Genomic DNA, 15,412 nt, shown 5'->3' on the forward strand with positions numbered 1-15,412 from the left:
GGTTATATTTATTCCATCCTTGACTGGTCCTAGCTGCATGCAAAAAAGGCCTACTGACCACAACCAATGTTTGGCATTATGTTTTGTGTAAAATATCTATTGAACAGAGAAAAGAGGCTGCAAATCAGTCAGAACTTTTTTTTTATATTCCTTACCACATTTTCACCAATGTAACAGGCCCCAGGTGCTTTAAAATGAACTATTTGCCATTACGTGCCAAAATAATTATTAAGAGATAGCCTCCAAAGCCCTGCTGAAGTGATCTGTAAAGCCTACCATGTAATGACCAACATAAATCAATATTATGTCATTGTGTTTCTCAATTAAGTTAGCAACATTTAAAAACGCGTATCATTTTTCAGAAAATACAGAGAGAACAAGTCTAAAGCAAAAAACAGCTTTTGCATATTCAAACAAGCTATATATTAAGACCTGATAATTACAATAAATTATATAATCCAAGATTCCATGCATGTCCACACAGAAAATTAACCAAATCCTCATTGGCTCCCATTTTGCAGGCATACTTTCTGCTTGCTCATGCACTACTTCTTGTTTTAAACTTCTTCTTTTGTCTTTTAGCTATTTTATACGCCCTGTTGAAATTATAATTCTGGCCAGCTGTGTACACACCACTCATCCAATCATGGTTCACATTTCTTTTTGAGATTCTACATTCTCCATCGAACCATTGGGCATCCCTTTCTGTAACCTGGACCTCCTGAACTGGGGGACAGTGTTTGCCAATAGCTCTGTTCTGGATTGTTTCAACCAAAGACGCATTCGAACTGACACTTTCTTTTCTGGCCAATAAACTTTTTTATGAGAATATCTTTAAATTGCTTGGAAAAAATAATTGTTTCCAATGCCTCCTTGTCAAGCTTAGGCATCGGCAACCAGCTCCTTTGGCTGTCAAACATCATTTTCATGGTGCTTACCCCTGGATATTGGAAAATTAATTCAAGAGAATAGTGATCACTCTGTGTTCAATCAGGAAAGCAACATTTCATAACATTCCTGAATAGAAAACAGTTCGCAATACAGTAATCAATAACTGAGGAACAGTATTACTGGTCTTGTATGCTTAGGAAAACACCATTTGCCACTAAAGATCCCAGAAAATCCCCAGGCAGAACCCTAAAATACACCTGAAAATCAGTGCTCCATTTGTGACCAATTTTTACTGACCAAACATTTGCACTACGTTTCTTAAAAATAGTTAGCTCGAGCTCCTGAACACCCTGGTTATGTTTATTTGATCCTTGACTGGTCCTATCTGCATGCAAAAAGGCCAACGGACCACAACCAATGTTTGGCATTAAGTTTTGTGTAAAATATCTATTGAACAGAGAAAAGAGGCTGCAAATCAGTCAGAACTTTTTTTTTTATATTCCTTACCACATTTTCACCAATGTAAAAGGCCCCAGGTGCTTTAAAATGAACTATTTGCCATTACATGCCAAAATAATTATTAAGAGGTAGCCTCCAAAGCCCTGTTGAAGTGATCTGTAAAGCCTACCATGTAATGACCAACATAAATCAATATTATGTCACCGTATTTCTCTATTAAGTTAGCAACATTTAAAAACACGTATCATATTTCATAAAATTCAGAGAGAACAAGCCTAATACAAAAAACAGCTTTTGCATATTCAAACAAGCTATATATTAAGACCTGATACTTACAATAAATTATATAAACAAAGATTCCATGCATGTCCACACAGATAATTAACCAAATCTTCATTGGCTCCCATTTTGCAGGCAGACTTTGTGCTTCCTCATGCACAACTTCTTGTTTTAAAATTAATATTTTGTCTTTTAGCAATTTGTATATGCTCTATTGAAATTATAATTCTGGCCAGCTATGTACACACCACTCATTCAATCATGGTTCACATTTCTTTTCGAGATTCTACATTCTCCATTGAACCATGGGGCATCCCTTTCTGTTACCTGGACCCCCTGGACTGGGGGACAGTGTTTGCCAATAGCTCTGTTCCGGATAGTTTTATGAGCTCCTGAACACCCTGGTTATGTTTATTTGATCCTTGACTGGTCCTATCTGCATTCAAAAAGGCCAACTGACCACAACCAATGTTTGGCATTAGGTTTTGTGTAAAATATCTATTGAACAGAGAAAACAGGCTGCAAATCAGTCAGAACTTTTTTTTTTATATTCCTTACCACATTTTCACCAATGTAACAGGCCCCAGGTGCTTTAAAATGAACTATTTGCCATTACATGCCAAAATAATTATTAAGAGGTAGCCTCCAAAGCCCTGCTGAAGTGATCTGTAAAGCCTACCATGTAATGACCAACATAAATCAATATTATGTCATCGTATTTCTCTATTAAGTTAGCAACATTTAAAAACACGTATCATATTTCATAAAATTCAGAGAGAACAAGTCTAAAACAAAAAACAGCTTTTGCATATTCAAACAAGCTATATATTAATACCTGATAATTACAATAAATTATATAAACAAAGATTCCATGCATGTCCACACAGATAATTAACCAAATCTTCATTGGCTCCCATTTTGCAGGCATACTTTGTGCTTCCTCATGCACAACTTCTTGTTTTAAAATGCTTTTTTTGTCTTTTAGCTATTTTTATGCGCCCTATTGAAATTAGAATTCTGGCCAGCTGTGTACACACCACTCATTCAATCATGGTTAACATTTCTTTTTAAGATTCTACATTCTCCATCGAACCATTGGGCATCCCTTTCTGTAACCTGGACCTCCTGAACTGGGGGACAGTGTTTGCCAATAGCTCTGTTCTGGATAGTTTCAACCAAAGACGCATTCAAACTGACACTTTCTTTTCTGGCCACGAAACTTTTTTATGAGAATATCTTTAAATTGCTTGGAAAAAATAATTTTTTCCAATGCCTCCTTGTCAAGCTTAGGCATCGCCAACCAGCTCCTTTGGCTGTCAAACATCATTTTCATGGTGCTTACCCCTGGCTATTGGAAAATTAATTCAAGAGAATAGTGATCGCTCCGTGTTCAATCAGGAACGCAACTTTTCATAACATTCCTGAATAGAAAACAGTCCACAATACAGTAATCAATGACTGAGGAACAGTATTACTGGTCTTGTATGCTTAGGAAAACACCATTTGCCACTAAAGATCCCAGAAAATCCCCATGCAGAAACCTAAAATACACCTGAAAAATCAGTGCTCCATTTGTGACAAATTTCTACTTACCAAACATTTGCACTACGTTTCTTACAAATATTTAGCTCAAGCTCCTGAACACCCTGGTTATGTTTATTTGATCCTTGACTGGTCCTATCTGCATGCAAAAAGGCCAACTGACCACAACCAATGTTTGGCATTAGGTTTTGTGTAAAATATCTATTGAACAGAGAAAAGAGGCTGCAAATCAGTCAGAACTTTTTTTTATATTCCTTACCACATTTTCCCCAATGTAACAGGCCCTAGGTGCTTTAAAATGAACTATTTGCCATTACATGCCAAAATAATTATTAAGAGATAGCCTCCAAAGCCCTGCTGAAGTGATCTGTAAGGCCTACCATGTAATGACCAACATAAATCAATATTATGTCTTGTGTTTCTCCATTAAATTAGCAACATTTAAAAACACGTATCATTTTTCAGAAAATTCAGAGAGAACAAGTCTAAAACAAAACACAGCTTTTGCATATTCAAACAAGTTATATATTAATACCTGATAATTACAATAAATTATATAAACAAAGATTCCATGCATGTCCACACAGATAATTAACCAAATCTTCATTGGCTCCCATTTTTCAGGCATACTTTGTGCTTCCTCCTGCACAACTTCTTGTTTTAAAATGCTTTTTTTGTCTTTTAGCTATTTTTATACGCCCTGTTGAAATTAGAATTCTGGCCAGCTGTATACACACCACTCATTCAATCATGGTTAACATTTCTTTTTAAGATTCTACATTCTCCATCGAACCATTGGGCATCCCTTTCTGTAACCTGGACCTCCTGATCTGGGGGACAGTGTTTGCCAATAGCTCTGTTCTGGATAGTTTCAACCAAAGACGCATTCGAACTGACACTTTCTTTTCTGGCCAATAAACTTTTTTATGAGAGTATCTTTAAATTGCTTGTGAAATAATAATTGTTTCCAATGCCTCCTTGTCAAGCTTAGGCATCGGTAACCAGCTCCTTTGGCTGTCAAACATCATTTTCATGGTGCTTACCCCTGGATATTGCAAAATTAATTCAAGAGAATAGTGATGGCTCCGTGTTCAATCAGGAACGCAACTTTTCATAACATTCCTGAATAGAAAACAGTCCACAATACAGTAATCAATGACTGAGGAACAGTATTATTGGTCTTGTATGCTTAGGAAAACACCATTTGCCACTAAAGATCCCAGAAAATCCCCAGGCAGAACCCTAAAATACTCCTGAAAATCAGTGCTCCCTTTGTGACAATTTTTTACTGACCAAACATTTGCACTACGTTTCTTACAAATATTTAGCTCGAGCTCCTGAACACCCTGGTTATGTTTATTTGATCCTTGACTGGTCCTATCTGCATGCAAAAAGGCCTACTGAACACAACCAATGTTTGGCATTAGGTTTTGTGTAAAATATTTAATGAACAGAGAAAAGAGGCTGCAAATCAGTCAGAACTTTTTTTTTATACTCCTTACCACATTTTCACCAATGTAACAGGCCCGAGGTGCTTTAAAATGAACTATTTGCCATTACGTGCCAAAATAATTATTAAGAGATAGCCTCCAAAGCCCTGCTGAAGTGATCTGTAAAGCCTACCATGTAATGACCAACATAAATCAATATTATGTCACCGTATTTCTCTATTAAGTTAGCAACATTTAAAAACACGTATCATATTTCATAAAATTCAGAGAGAACAAGTCTAATACAAAAAACAGCTTTTGCATATTCAAACAAGCTATATATTAAGACCTGATACTTACAATAAATTATATAAACAAAGATTCCATGCATGTCCACACAGATAATTAACCAAATCTTCATTGGCTCCCATTTTGCAGGCAGTCTTTGTGCTTCCTCATGCACAACTTCTTGTTTTAAAATTAATATTTTGTCTTTTAGCAATTTGTATATGCTCTATTGAAATTATAATTCTGGCCAGCTATGTACACACCACTCATTCAATCATGGTTCACATTTCTTTTCGAGATTCTACATTCTCCATTGAACCATGGGGCATCCCTTTCTGTTACCTGGACCCCCTGGACTGGGGGACAGTGTTTGCCAATAGCTCTGTTCCGGATAGTTTTATGAGCTCCTGAACACCCTGGTTATGTTTATTTGATCCTTGACTGGTCCTATCTGCATTCAAAAAGGCCAAATGACCACCGCCAATGTTTGGCATTAGGTTTTGTGTAAAATATCTATTGAACAGAGAAAACGGGCTGCAAATCAGTCAGAACTTTTTTTTTTATATTCCTTACCACATTTTCACCAATGTAACAGGCCCCAGGTGCTTTAAAATGAACTATTTGCCATTACATGCCAAAATAATTATTAAGAGGTAGCCTCCAAAGCCCTGCTGAAGTGATCTGTAAAGCCTACCATGTAATGACCAACATAAATCAATATTATGTCATCGTATTTCTCTATTAAGTTAGCAACATTTAAAAACACGTATCATTTTTCAGAAAATTCAGAGAGAACAAGTCTAAAACAAAACACAGCTTTTGCATATTCAAACAAGCTATATATTAATACCTGATAATTACAATAAATTATATAAACAAAGATTCCATGCATGTCCACACAGATAATTAACCAAATCTTCATTGGCTCCCATTTTGCAGGCATACTTTGTGCTTCCTCATGCACAACTTCTTGTTTTAAAATGCTTTTTTTGTCCTTTAGCTATTTTTATACGCCCTGTTGAAATTAGAATTCTGGCCAGCTGTGTACACACCACTCATTCAATCATGGTTAACATTTCTTTTTAAGATTCTACATTCTCCATCGAACCATTGGGCATCCCTTTCTGTAACCTGGACCTCCTGAACTGGGGGACAGTGTTTGCCAATAGCTCTGTTCTGGATAGTTTCAACCAAAGACGCATTCAAACTGACACTTTCTTTTCTGGCCACGAAACTTTTTTATGAGAATATCTTTAAATTGCTTGGAAAAAATAATTTTTTCCAATGCCTCCTTGTCAAGCTTAGGCATCGCCAACCAGCTCCTTTGGCTGTCAAACATCATTTTCATGGTGCTTACCCCTGGCTATTGGAAAATTAATTCAAGAGAATAGTGATCGCTCCGTGTTCAATCAGGAACGCAACTTTTCATAACATTCCTGAATAGAAAACAGTCCACAATACAGTAATCAATGACTGAGGAACAGTATTACTGGTCTTGTATGCTTAGGAAAACACCATTTGCCACTAAAGATCCCAGAAAATCCCCATGCAGAAACCTAAAATACACCTGAAAAATCAGTGCTCCATTTGTGACAAATTTCTACTTACCAAACATTTGCACTACGTTTCTTACAAATATTTAGCTCAAGCTCCTGAACACCCTGGTTATGTTTATTTGATCCTTGACTGGTCCTATCTGCATGCAAAAAGGCCAACTGACCACAACCAATGTTTGGCATTAGGTTTTGTGTAAAATATCTATTGAACAGAGAAAAGAGGCTGCAAATCAGTCAGAACTTTTTTTTATATTCCTTACCACATTTTCCCCAATGTAACAGGCCCTAGGTGCTTTAAAATGAACTATTTGCCATTACATGCCAAAATAATTATTAAGAGATAGCCTCCAAAGCCCTGCTGAAGTGATCTGTAAGGCCTACCATGTAATGACCAACATAAATCAATATTATGTCTTGTGTTTCTCCATTAAATTAGCAACATTTAAAAACACGTATCATTTTTCAGAAAATTCAGAGAGAACAAGTCTAAAACAAAACACAGCTTTTGCATATTCAAACAAGTTATATATTAATACCTGATAATTACAATAAATTATATAAACAAAGATTCCATGCATGTCCACACAGATAATTAACCAAATCTTCATTGGCTCCCATTTTTCAGGCATACTTTGTGCTTCCTCCTGCACAACTTCTTGTTTTAAAATGCTTTTTTTGTCTTTTAGCTATTTTTATACGCCCTGTTGAAATTAGAATTCTGGCCAGCTGTATACACACCACTCATTCAATCATGGTTAACATTTCTTTTTAAGATTCTACATTCTCCATCGAACCATTGGGCATCCCTTTCTGTAACCTGGACCTCCTGATCTGGGGGACAGTGTTTGCCAATAGCTCTGTTCTGGATAGTTTCAACCAAAGACGCATTCGAACTGACACTTTCTTTTCTGGCCAATAAACTTTTTTATGAGAGTATCTTTAAATTGCTTGTGAAATAATAATTGTTTCCAATGCCTCCTTGTCAAGCTTAGGCATCGGTAACCAGCTCCTTTGGCTGTCAAACATCATTTTCATGGTGCTTACCCCTGGATATTGCAAAATTAATTCAAGAGAATAGTGATGGCTCCGTGTTCAATCAGGAACGCAACTTTTCATAACATTCCTGAATAGAAAACAGTCCACAATACAGTAATCAATGACTGAGGAACAGTATTATTGGTCTTGTATGCTTAGGAAAACACCATTTGCCACTAAAGATCCCAGAAAATCCCCAGGCAGAACCCTAAAATACTCCTGAAAATCAGTGCTCCCTTTGTGACAATTTTTTACTGACCAAACATTTGCACTACGTTTCTTACAAATATTTAGCTCGAGCTCCTGAACACCCTGGTTATGTTTATTTGATCCTTGACTGGTCCTATCTGCATGCAAAAAGGCCTACTGAACACAACCAATGTTTGGCATTAGGTTTTGTGTAAAATATTTAATGAACAGAGAAAAGAGGCTGCAAATCAGTCAGAACTTTTTTTTTATACTCCTTACCACATTTTCACCAATGTAACAGGCCCGAGGTGCTTTAAAATGAACTATTTGCCATTACGTGCCAAAATAATTATTAAGAGATAGCCTCCAAAGCCCTGCTGAAGTGATCTGTAAAGCCTACCATGTAATGACCAACATAAATCAATATTATGTCACCGTATTTCTCTATTAAGTTAGCAACATTTAAAAACACGTATCATATTTCATAAAATTCAGAGAGAACAAGTCTAATACAAAAAACAGCTTTTGCATATTCAAACAAGCTATATATTAAGACCTGATACTTACAATAAATTATATAAACAAAGATTCCATGCATGTCCACACAGATAATTAACCAAATCTTCATTGGCTCCCATTTTGCAGGCAGTCTTTGTGCTTCCTCATGCACAACTTCTTGTTTTAAAATTAATATTTTGTCTTTTAGCAATTTGTATATGCTCTATTGAAATTATAATTCTGGCCAGCTATGTACACACCACTCATTCAATCATGGTTCACATTTCTTTTCGAGATTCTACATTCTCCATTGAACCATGGGGCATCCCTTTCTGTTACCTGGACCCCCTGGACTGGGGGACAGTGTTTGCCAATAGCTCTGTTCCGGATAGTTTTATGAGCTCCTGAACACCCTGGTTATGTTTATTTGATCCTTGACTGGTCCTATCTGCATTCAAAAAGGCCAAATGACCACCGCCAATGTTTGGCATTAGGTTTTGTGTAAAATATCTATTGAACAGAGAAAACGGGCTGCAAATCAGTCAGAACTTTTTTTTTTATATTCCTTACCACATTTTCACCAATGTAACAGGCCCCAGGTGCTTTAAAATGAACTATTTGCCATTACATGCCAAAATAATTATTAAGAGGTAGCCTCCAAAGCCCTGCTGAAGTGATCTGTAAAGCCTACCATGTAATGACCAACATAAATCAATATTATGTCATCGTATTTCTCTATTAAGTTAGCAACATTTAAAAACACGTATCATTTTTCAGAAAATTCAGAGAGAACAAGTCTAAAACAAAACACAGCTTTTGCATATTCAAACAAGCTATATATTAATACCTGATAATTACAATAAATTATATAAACAAAGATTCCATGCATGTCCACACAGATAATTAACCAAATCTTCATTGGCTCCCATTTTGCAGGCATACTTTGTGCTTCCTCATGCACAACTTCTTGTTTTAAAATGCTTTTTTTGTCCTTTAGCTATTTTTATACGCCCTGTTGAAATTAGAATTCTGGCCAGCTGTGTACACACCACTCATTCAATCATGGTTCACATTTCTTTTCAAGATTCTACATTCTCCATCGAACCATTGGGCATCCCTTTCTGTAACCTGGACCTCCTGATCTGGGGGACAGTGTTTGCCAATAGCTCTGTTCTGGATAGTTTCAACCAAAGACGCATTCGAACTGACACTTTCTTTTCTGGCCAATAAACTTTTTTATGAGAATATCTTTAAATTGCTTGTGAAATAATAATTGTTTCAAATGCCTCCTTGTCAAGCTTAGGCATCGGCAACCAGCTCCTTTGGCTGTCAAACATCATTTTCATGGTGCTTACCCCTGGCTATTGGAAAATTAATTCAAGAGAATAGTGATCGCTCCGTGTTCAATCAGGAACGCAACTTTTCATAACATTCCTGAATAGAAAACAGTCCACAATACAGTAATCAATGACTGAGGAACAGTATTACTGGTCTTGTATGCTTAGGAAAACACCATATGCCACTAAAGATCCCAGAAAATCCCCAGGCAGAACCCTAAAATACTCCTGAAAATCAGTGCTCCATTTGTGACCAATATTTACTGAGCAAACATTTGCACTACGTTTCTTACAAATATTTACCTCGAGATCCTGAACCCCCTGGTTATATTTATTCCATCCTTGACTGGTCCTAGCTGCATGCAAAAAAGGCCTACTCACCACAACCAATGTTTGGCATTATGTTTTGTGTAAAATATCTATTGAACAGAGAAAAGAGGCTGCAAATCAGTCAGAACTTTTTTTTTATATTCCTTACCACATTTTCACCAATGTAACAGGCCCCAGGTGCTTTAAAATGAACTATTTGCCATTACGTGCCAAAATAATTATTAAGAGATAGCCTCCAAAGCCCTGCTGAAGTGATCTGTAAAGCCTACCATGTAATGACCAACATAAATCAATATTATGTCATTGTGTTTCTCAATTAAGTTAGCAACATTTAAAAACGCGTATCATTTTTCAGAAAATACAGAGAGAACAAGTCTAAAGCAAAAAACAGCTTTTGCATATTCAAACAAGCTATATATTAAGACCTGATAATTACAATAAATTATATAATCCAAGATTCCATGCATGTCCACACAGAAAATTAACCAAATCCTCATTGGCTCCCATTTTGCAGGCATACTTTCTGCTTGCTCATGCACTACTTCTTGTTTTAAACTTCTTCTTTTGTCTTTTAGCTATTTTATACGCCCTGTTGAAATTATAATTCTGGCCAGCTGTGTACACACCACTCATCCAATCATGGTTCACATTTCTTTTTGAGATTCTACATTCTCCATCGAACCATTGGGCATCCCTTTCTGTAACCTGGACCTCCTGAACTGGGGGACAGTGTTTGCCAATAGCTCTGTTCTGGATTGTTTCAACCAAAGACGCATTCGAACTGACACTTTCTTTTCTGGCCAATAAACTTTTTTATGAGAATATCTTTAAATTGCTTGGAAAAAATAATTGTTTCCAATGCCTCCTTGTCAAGCTTAGGCATCGGCAACCAGCTCCTTTGGCTGTCAAACATCATTTTCATGGTGCTTACCCCTGGATATTGGAAAATTAATTCAAGAGAATAGTGATCACTCTGTGTTCAATCAGGAAAGCAACATTTCATAACATTCCTGAATAGAAAACAGTTCGCAATACAGTAATCAATAACTGAGGAACAGTATTACTGGTCTTGTATGCTTAGGAAAACACCATTTGCCACTAAAGATCCCAGAAAATCCCCAGGCAGAACCCTAAAATACACCTGAAAATCAGTGCTCCATTTGTGACCAATTTTTACTGACCAAACATTTGCACTACGTTTCTTAAAAATAGTTAGCTCGAGCTCCTGAACACCCTGGTTATGTTTATTTGATCCTTGACTGGTCCTATCTGCATGCAAAAAGGCCAACGGACCACAACCAATGTTTGGCATTAAGTTTTGTGTAAAATATCTATTGAACAGAGAAAAGAGGCTGCAAATCAGTCAGAACTTTTTTTTTTATATTCCTTACCACATTTTCACCAATGTAAAAGGCCCCAGGTGCTTTAAAATGAACTATTTGCCATTACATGCCAAAATAATTATTAAGAGGTAGCCTCCAAAGCCCTGTTGAAGTGATCTGTAAAGCCTACCATGTAATGACCAACATAAATCAATATTATGTCACCGTATTTCTCTATTAAGTTAGCAACATTTAAAAACACGTATCATATTTCATAAAATTCAGAGAGAACAAGCCTAATACAAAAAACAGCTTTTGCATATTCAAACAAGCTATATATTAAGACCTGATACTTACAATAAATTATATAAACAAAGATTCCATGCATGTCCACACAGATAATTAACCAAATCTTCATTGGCTCCCATTTTGCAGGCAGACTTTGTGCTTCCTCATGCACAACTTCTTGTTTTAAAATTAATATTTTGTCTTTTAGCAATTTGTATATGCTCTATTGAAATTATAATTCTGGCCAGCTATGTACACACCACTCATTCAATCATGGTTCACATTTCTTTTCGAGATTCTACATTCTCCATTGAACCATGGGGCATCCCTTTCTGTTACCTGGACCCCCTGGACTGGGGGACAGTGTTTGCCAATAGCTCTGTTCCGGATAGTTTTATGAGCTCCTGAACACCCTGGTTATGTTTATTTGATCCTTGACTGGTCCTATCTGCATTCAAAAAGGCCAACTGACCACAACCAATGTTTGGCATTAGGTTTTGTGTAAAATATCTATTGAACAGAGAAAACAGGCTGCAAATCAGTCAGAACTTTTTTTTTTATATTCCTTACCACATTTTCACCAATGTAACAGGCCCCAGGTGCTTTAAAATGAACTATTTGCCATTACATGCCAAAATAATTATTAAGAGGTAGCCTCCAAAGCCCTGCTGAAGTGATCTGTAAAGCCTACCATGTAATGACCAACATAAATCAATATTATGTCATCGTATTTCTCTATTAAGTTAGCAACATTTAAAAACACGTATCATATTTCATAAAATTCAGAGAGAACAAGTCTAAAACAAAACACAGCTTTTGCATATTCAAACAAGCTATATATTAATACCTGATAATTACAATAAATTATATAAACAAAGATTCCATGCATGTCCACACAGATAATTAACCAAATCTTCATTGGCTCCCATTTTGCAGGCATACTTTGTGCTTCCTCATGCACAACTTCTTGTTTTAAAATGCTTTTTTTGTCTTTTAGCTATTTTTATACGCCCTATTGAAATTAGAATTCTGGCCAGCTGTGTACACACCACTCATTCAATCATGGTTAACATTTCTTTTCGAGATTCTACATTCTCCATCGAACCATTGGGCATCCTTTTCTGTAACCTGGACCTCCTGAACTGGGGGACAGTGTTTGCCAATAGCTCTGTTCTGGATAGTTTCAACCAAAGACGCATTCAAACTGACACTTTCTTTTCTGGCCACGAAACTTTTTTATGAGAATATCTTTAAATTGCTTGGAAAAAATAATTTTTTCCAATGCCTCCTTGTCAAGCTTAGGCATCGCCAACCAGCTCCTTTGGCTGTCAAACATCATTTTCATGGTGCTTACCCCTGGCTATTGGAAAATTAATTCAAGAGAATAGTGATCGCTCCGTGTTCAATCAGGAACGCAACTTTTCATAACATTCCTGAATAGAAAACAGTCCACAATACAGTAATCAATGACTGAGGAACAGTATTACTGGTCTTGTATGCTTAGGAAAACACCATTTGCCACTAAAGATCCCAGAAAATCCCCATGCAGAAACCTAAAATACACCTGAAAAATCAGTGCTCCATTTGTGACAAATTTCTACTTACCAAACATTTGCACTACGTTTCTTACAAATATTTAGCTCAAGCTCCTGAACACCCTGGTTATGTTTATTTGATCCTTGACTGGTCCTATCTGCATGCAAAAAGGCCAACTGACCACAACCAATGTTTGGCATTAGGTTTTGTGTAAAATATCTATTGAACAGAGAAAAGAGGCTGCAAATCAGTCAGAACTTTTTTTTTATATTCCTTACCACATTTTCCCCAATGTAACAGGCCCTAGGTGCTTTAAAATGAACTATTTGCCATTACATGCCAAAATAATTATTAAGAGATAGCCTCCAAAGCCCTGCTGAAGTGATCTGTAAGGCCTACCATGTAATGACCAACATAAATCAATATTATGTCTTGTGTTTCTCCATTAAATTAGCAACATTTAAAAACACGTATCATTTTTCAGAAAATTCAGAGAGAACAAGTCTAAAACAAAACACAGCTTTTGCATATTCAAACAAGTTATATATTAATACCTGATAATTACAATAAATTATATAAACAAAGATTCCATGCATGTCCACACAGATAATTAACCAAATCTTCATTGGCTCCCATTTTTCAGGCATACTTTGTGCTTCCTCATGCACAACTTCTTGTTTTAAAATGCTTTTTTTGTCTTTTAGCTATTTTTATACGCCCTGTTGAAATTAGAATTCTGGCCAGCTGTATACACACCACTCATTCAATCATGGTTAACATTTCTTTTTAAGATTCTACATTCTCCATCGAACCATTGGGCATCCCTTTCTGTAACCTGGACCTCCTGAACTGGGGGACAGTGTTTGCCAATAGCTCTGTTCTGGATAGTTTCAACCAAAGACGCATTCGAACTGACACTTTCTTTTCTGGCCAATAAACTTTTTTATGAGAGTATCTTTAAATTGCTTGTGAAATAATAATTGTTTCCAATGCCTCCTTGTCAAGCTTAGGCATCGGTAACCAGCTCCTTTGGCTGTCAAACATCATTTTCATGGTGCTTACCCCTGGATATTGCAAAATTAATTCAAGAGAATAGTGATGGCTCCGTGTTCAATCAGGAACGCAACTTTTCATAACATTCCTGAATAGAAAACAGTCCACAATACAGTAATCAATGACTGAGGAACAGTATTATTGGTCTTGTATGCTTAGGAAAACACCATTTGCCACTAAAGATCCCAGAAAATCCCCAGGCAGAACCCTAAAATACTCCTGAAAATCAGTGCTCCCTTTGTGACAATTTTTTACTGACCAAACATTTGCACTACGTTTCTTACAAATATTTAGCTCGAGCTCCTGAACACCCTGGTTATGTTTATTTGATCCTTGACTGGTCCTATCTGCATGCAAAAAGGCCTACTGAACACAACCAATGTTTGGCATTAGGTTTTGTGTAAAATATTTATTGAACAGAGAAAAGAGGCTGCAAATCAGTCAGAACTTTTTTTTTATACTCCTTACCACATTTTCACCAATGTAACAGGCCCGAGGTGCTTTAAAATGAACTATTTGCCATTACGTGCCAAAATAATTATTAAGAGATAGCCTCCAAAGCCCTGCTGAAGTGATCTGTAAAGCCTACCATGTAATGACCAACATAAATCAATATTATGTCACCGTATTTCTCTATTAAGTTAGCAACATTTAAAAACACGTATCATATTTCATAAAATTCAGAGAGAACAAGTCTAATACAAAAAACAGCTTTTGCATATTCAAACAAGCTATATATTAAGACCTGATACTTACAATAAATTATATAAACAAAGATTCCATGCATGTCCACACAGATAATTAACCAAATCTTCATTGGCTCCCATTTTGCAGGCAGACTTTGTGCTTCCTCATGCACAACTTCTTGTTTTAAAATTAATATTTTGTCTTTTAGCAATTTGTATATGCTCTATTGAAATTATAATTCTGGCCAGCTATGTACACACCACTCATTCAATCATGGTTCACATTTCTTTTCGAGATTCTACATTCTCCATTGAACCATGGGGCATCCCTTTCTGTTACCTGGACCCCCTGGACTGGGGGACAGTGTTTGCCAATAGCTCTGTTCCGGATAGTTTTATGAGCTCCTGAACACCCTGGTTATGTTTATTTGATCCTTGACTGGTCCTATCTGCATTCAAAAAGGCCAAATGACCACCGCCAATGTTTGGCATTAGGTTTTGTGTAAAATATCTATTGAACAGAGAAAACGGGCTGCAAATCAGTCAGAACTTTTTTTTTTATATTCCTTACCACATTTTCACCAATGTAACAGGCCCCAGGTGCTTTAAAATGAACTATTTGCCATTACATGCCAAAATAATTATTAAGAGGTAGCCTCCAAAGCCCTGCTGAAGTGATCTGTAAAGCCTACC

This window comes from Ambystoma mexicanum, chromosome 2q, assembly GCF_040938575.1.
Source record: "Ambystoma mexicanum isolate Mex_15411 chromosome 2q, UKY_AmexF1_1, whole genome shotgun sequence".
Classification (NCBI taxonomy): domain Eukaryota; kingdom Metazoa; phylum Chordata; class Amphibia; order Caudata; family Ambystomatidae; genus Ambystoma; species Ambystoma mexicanum.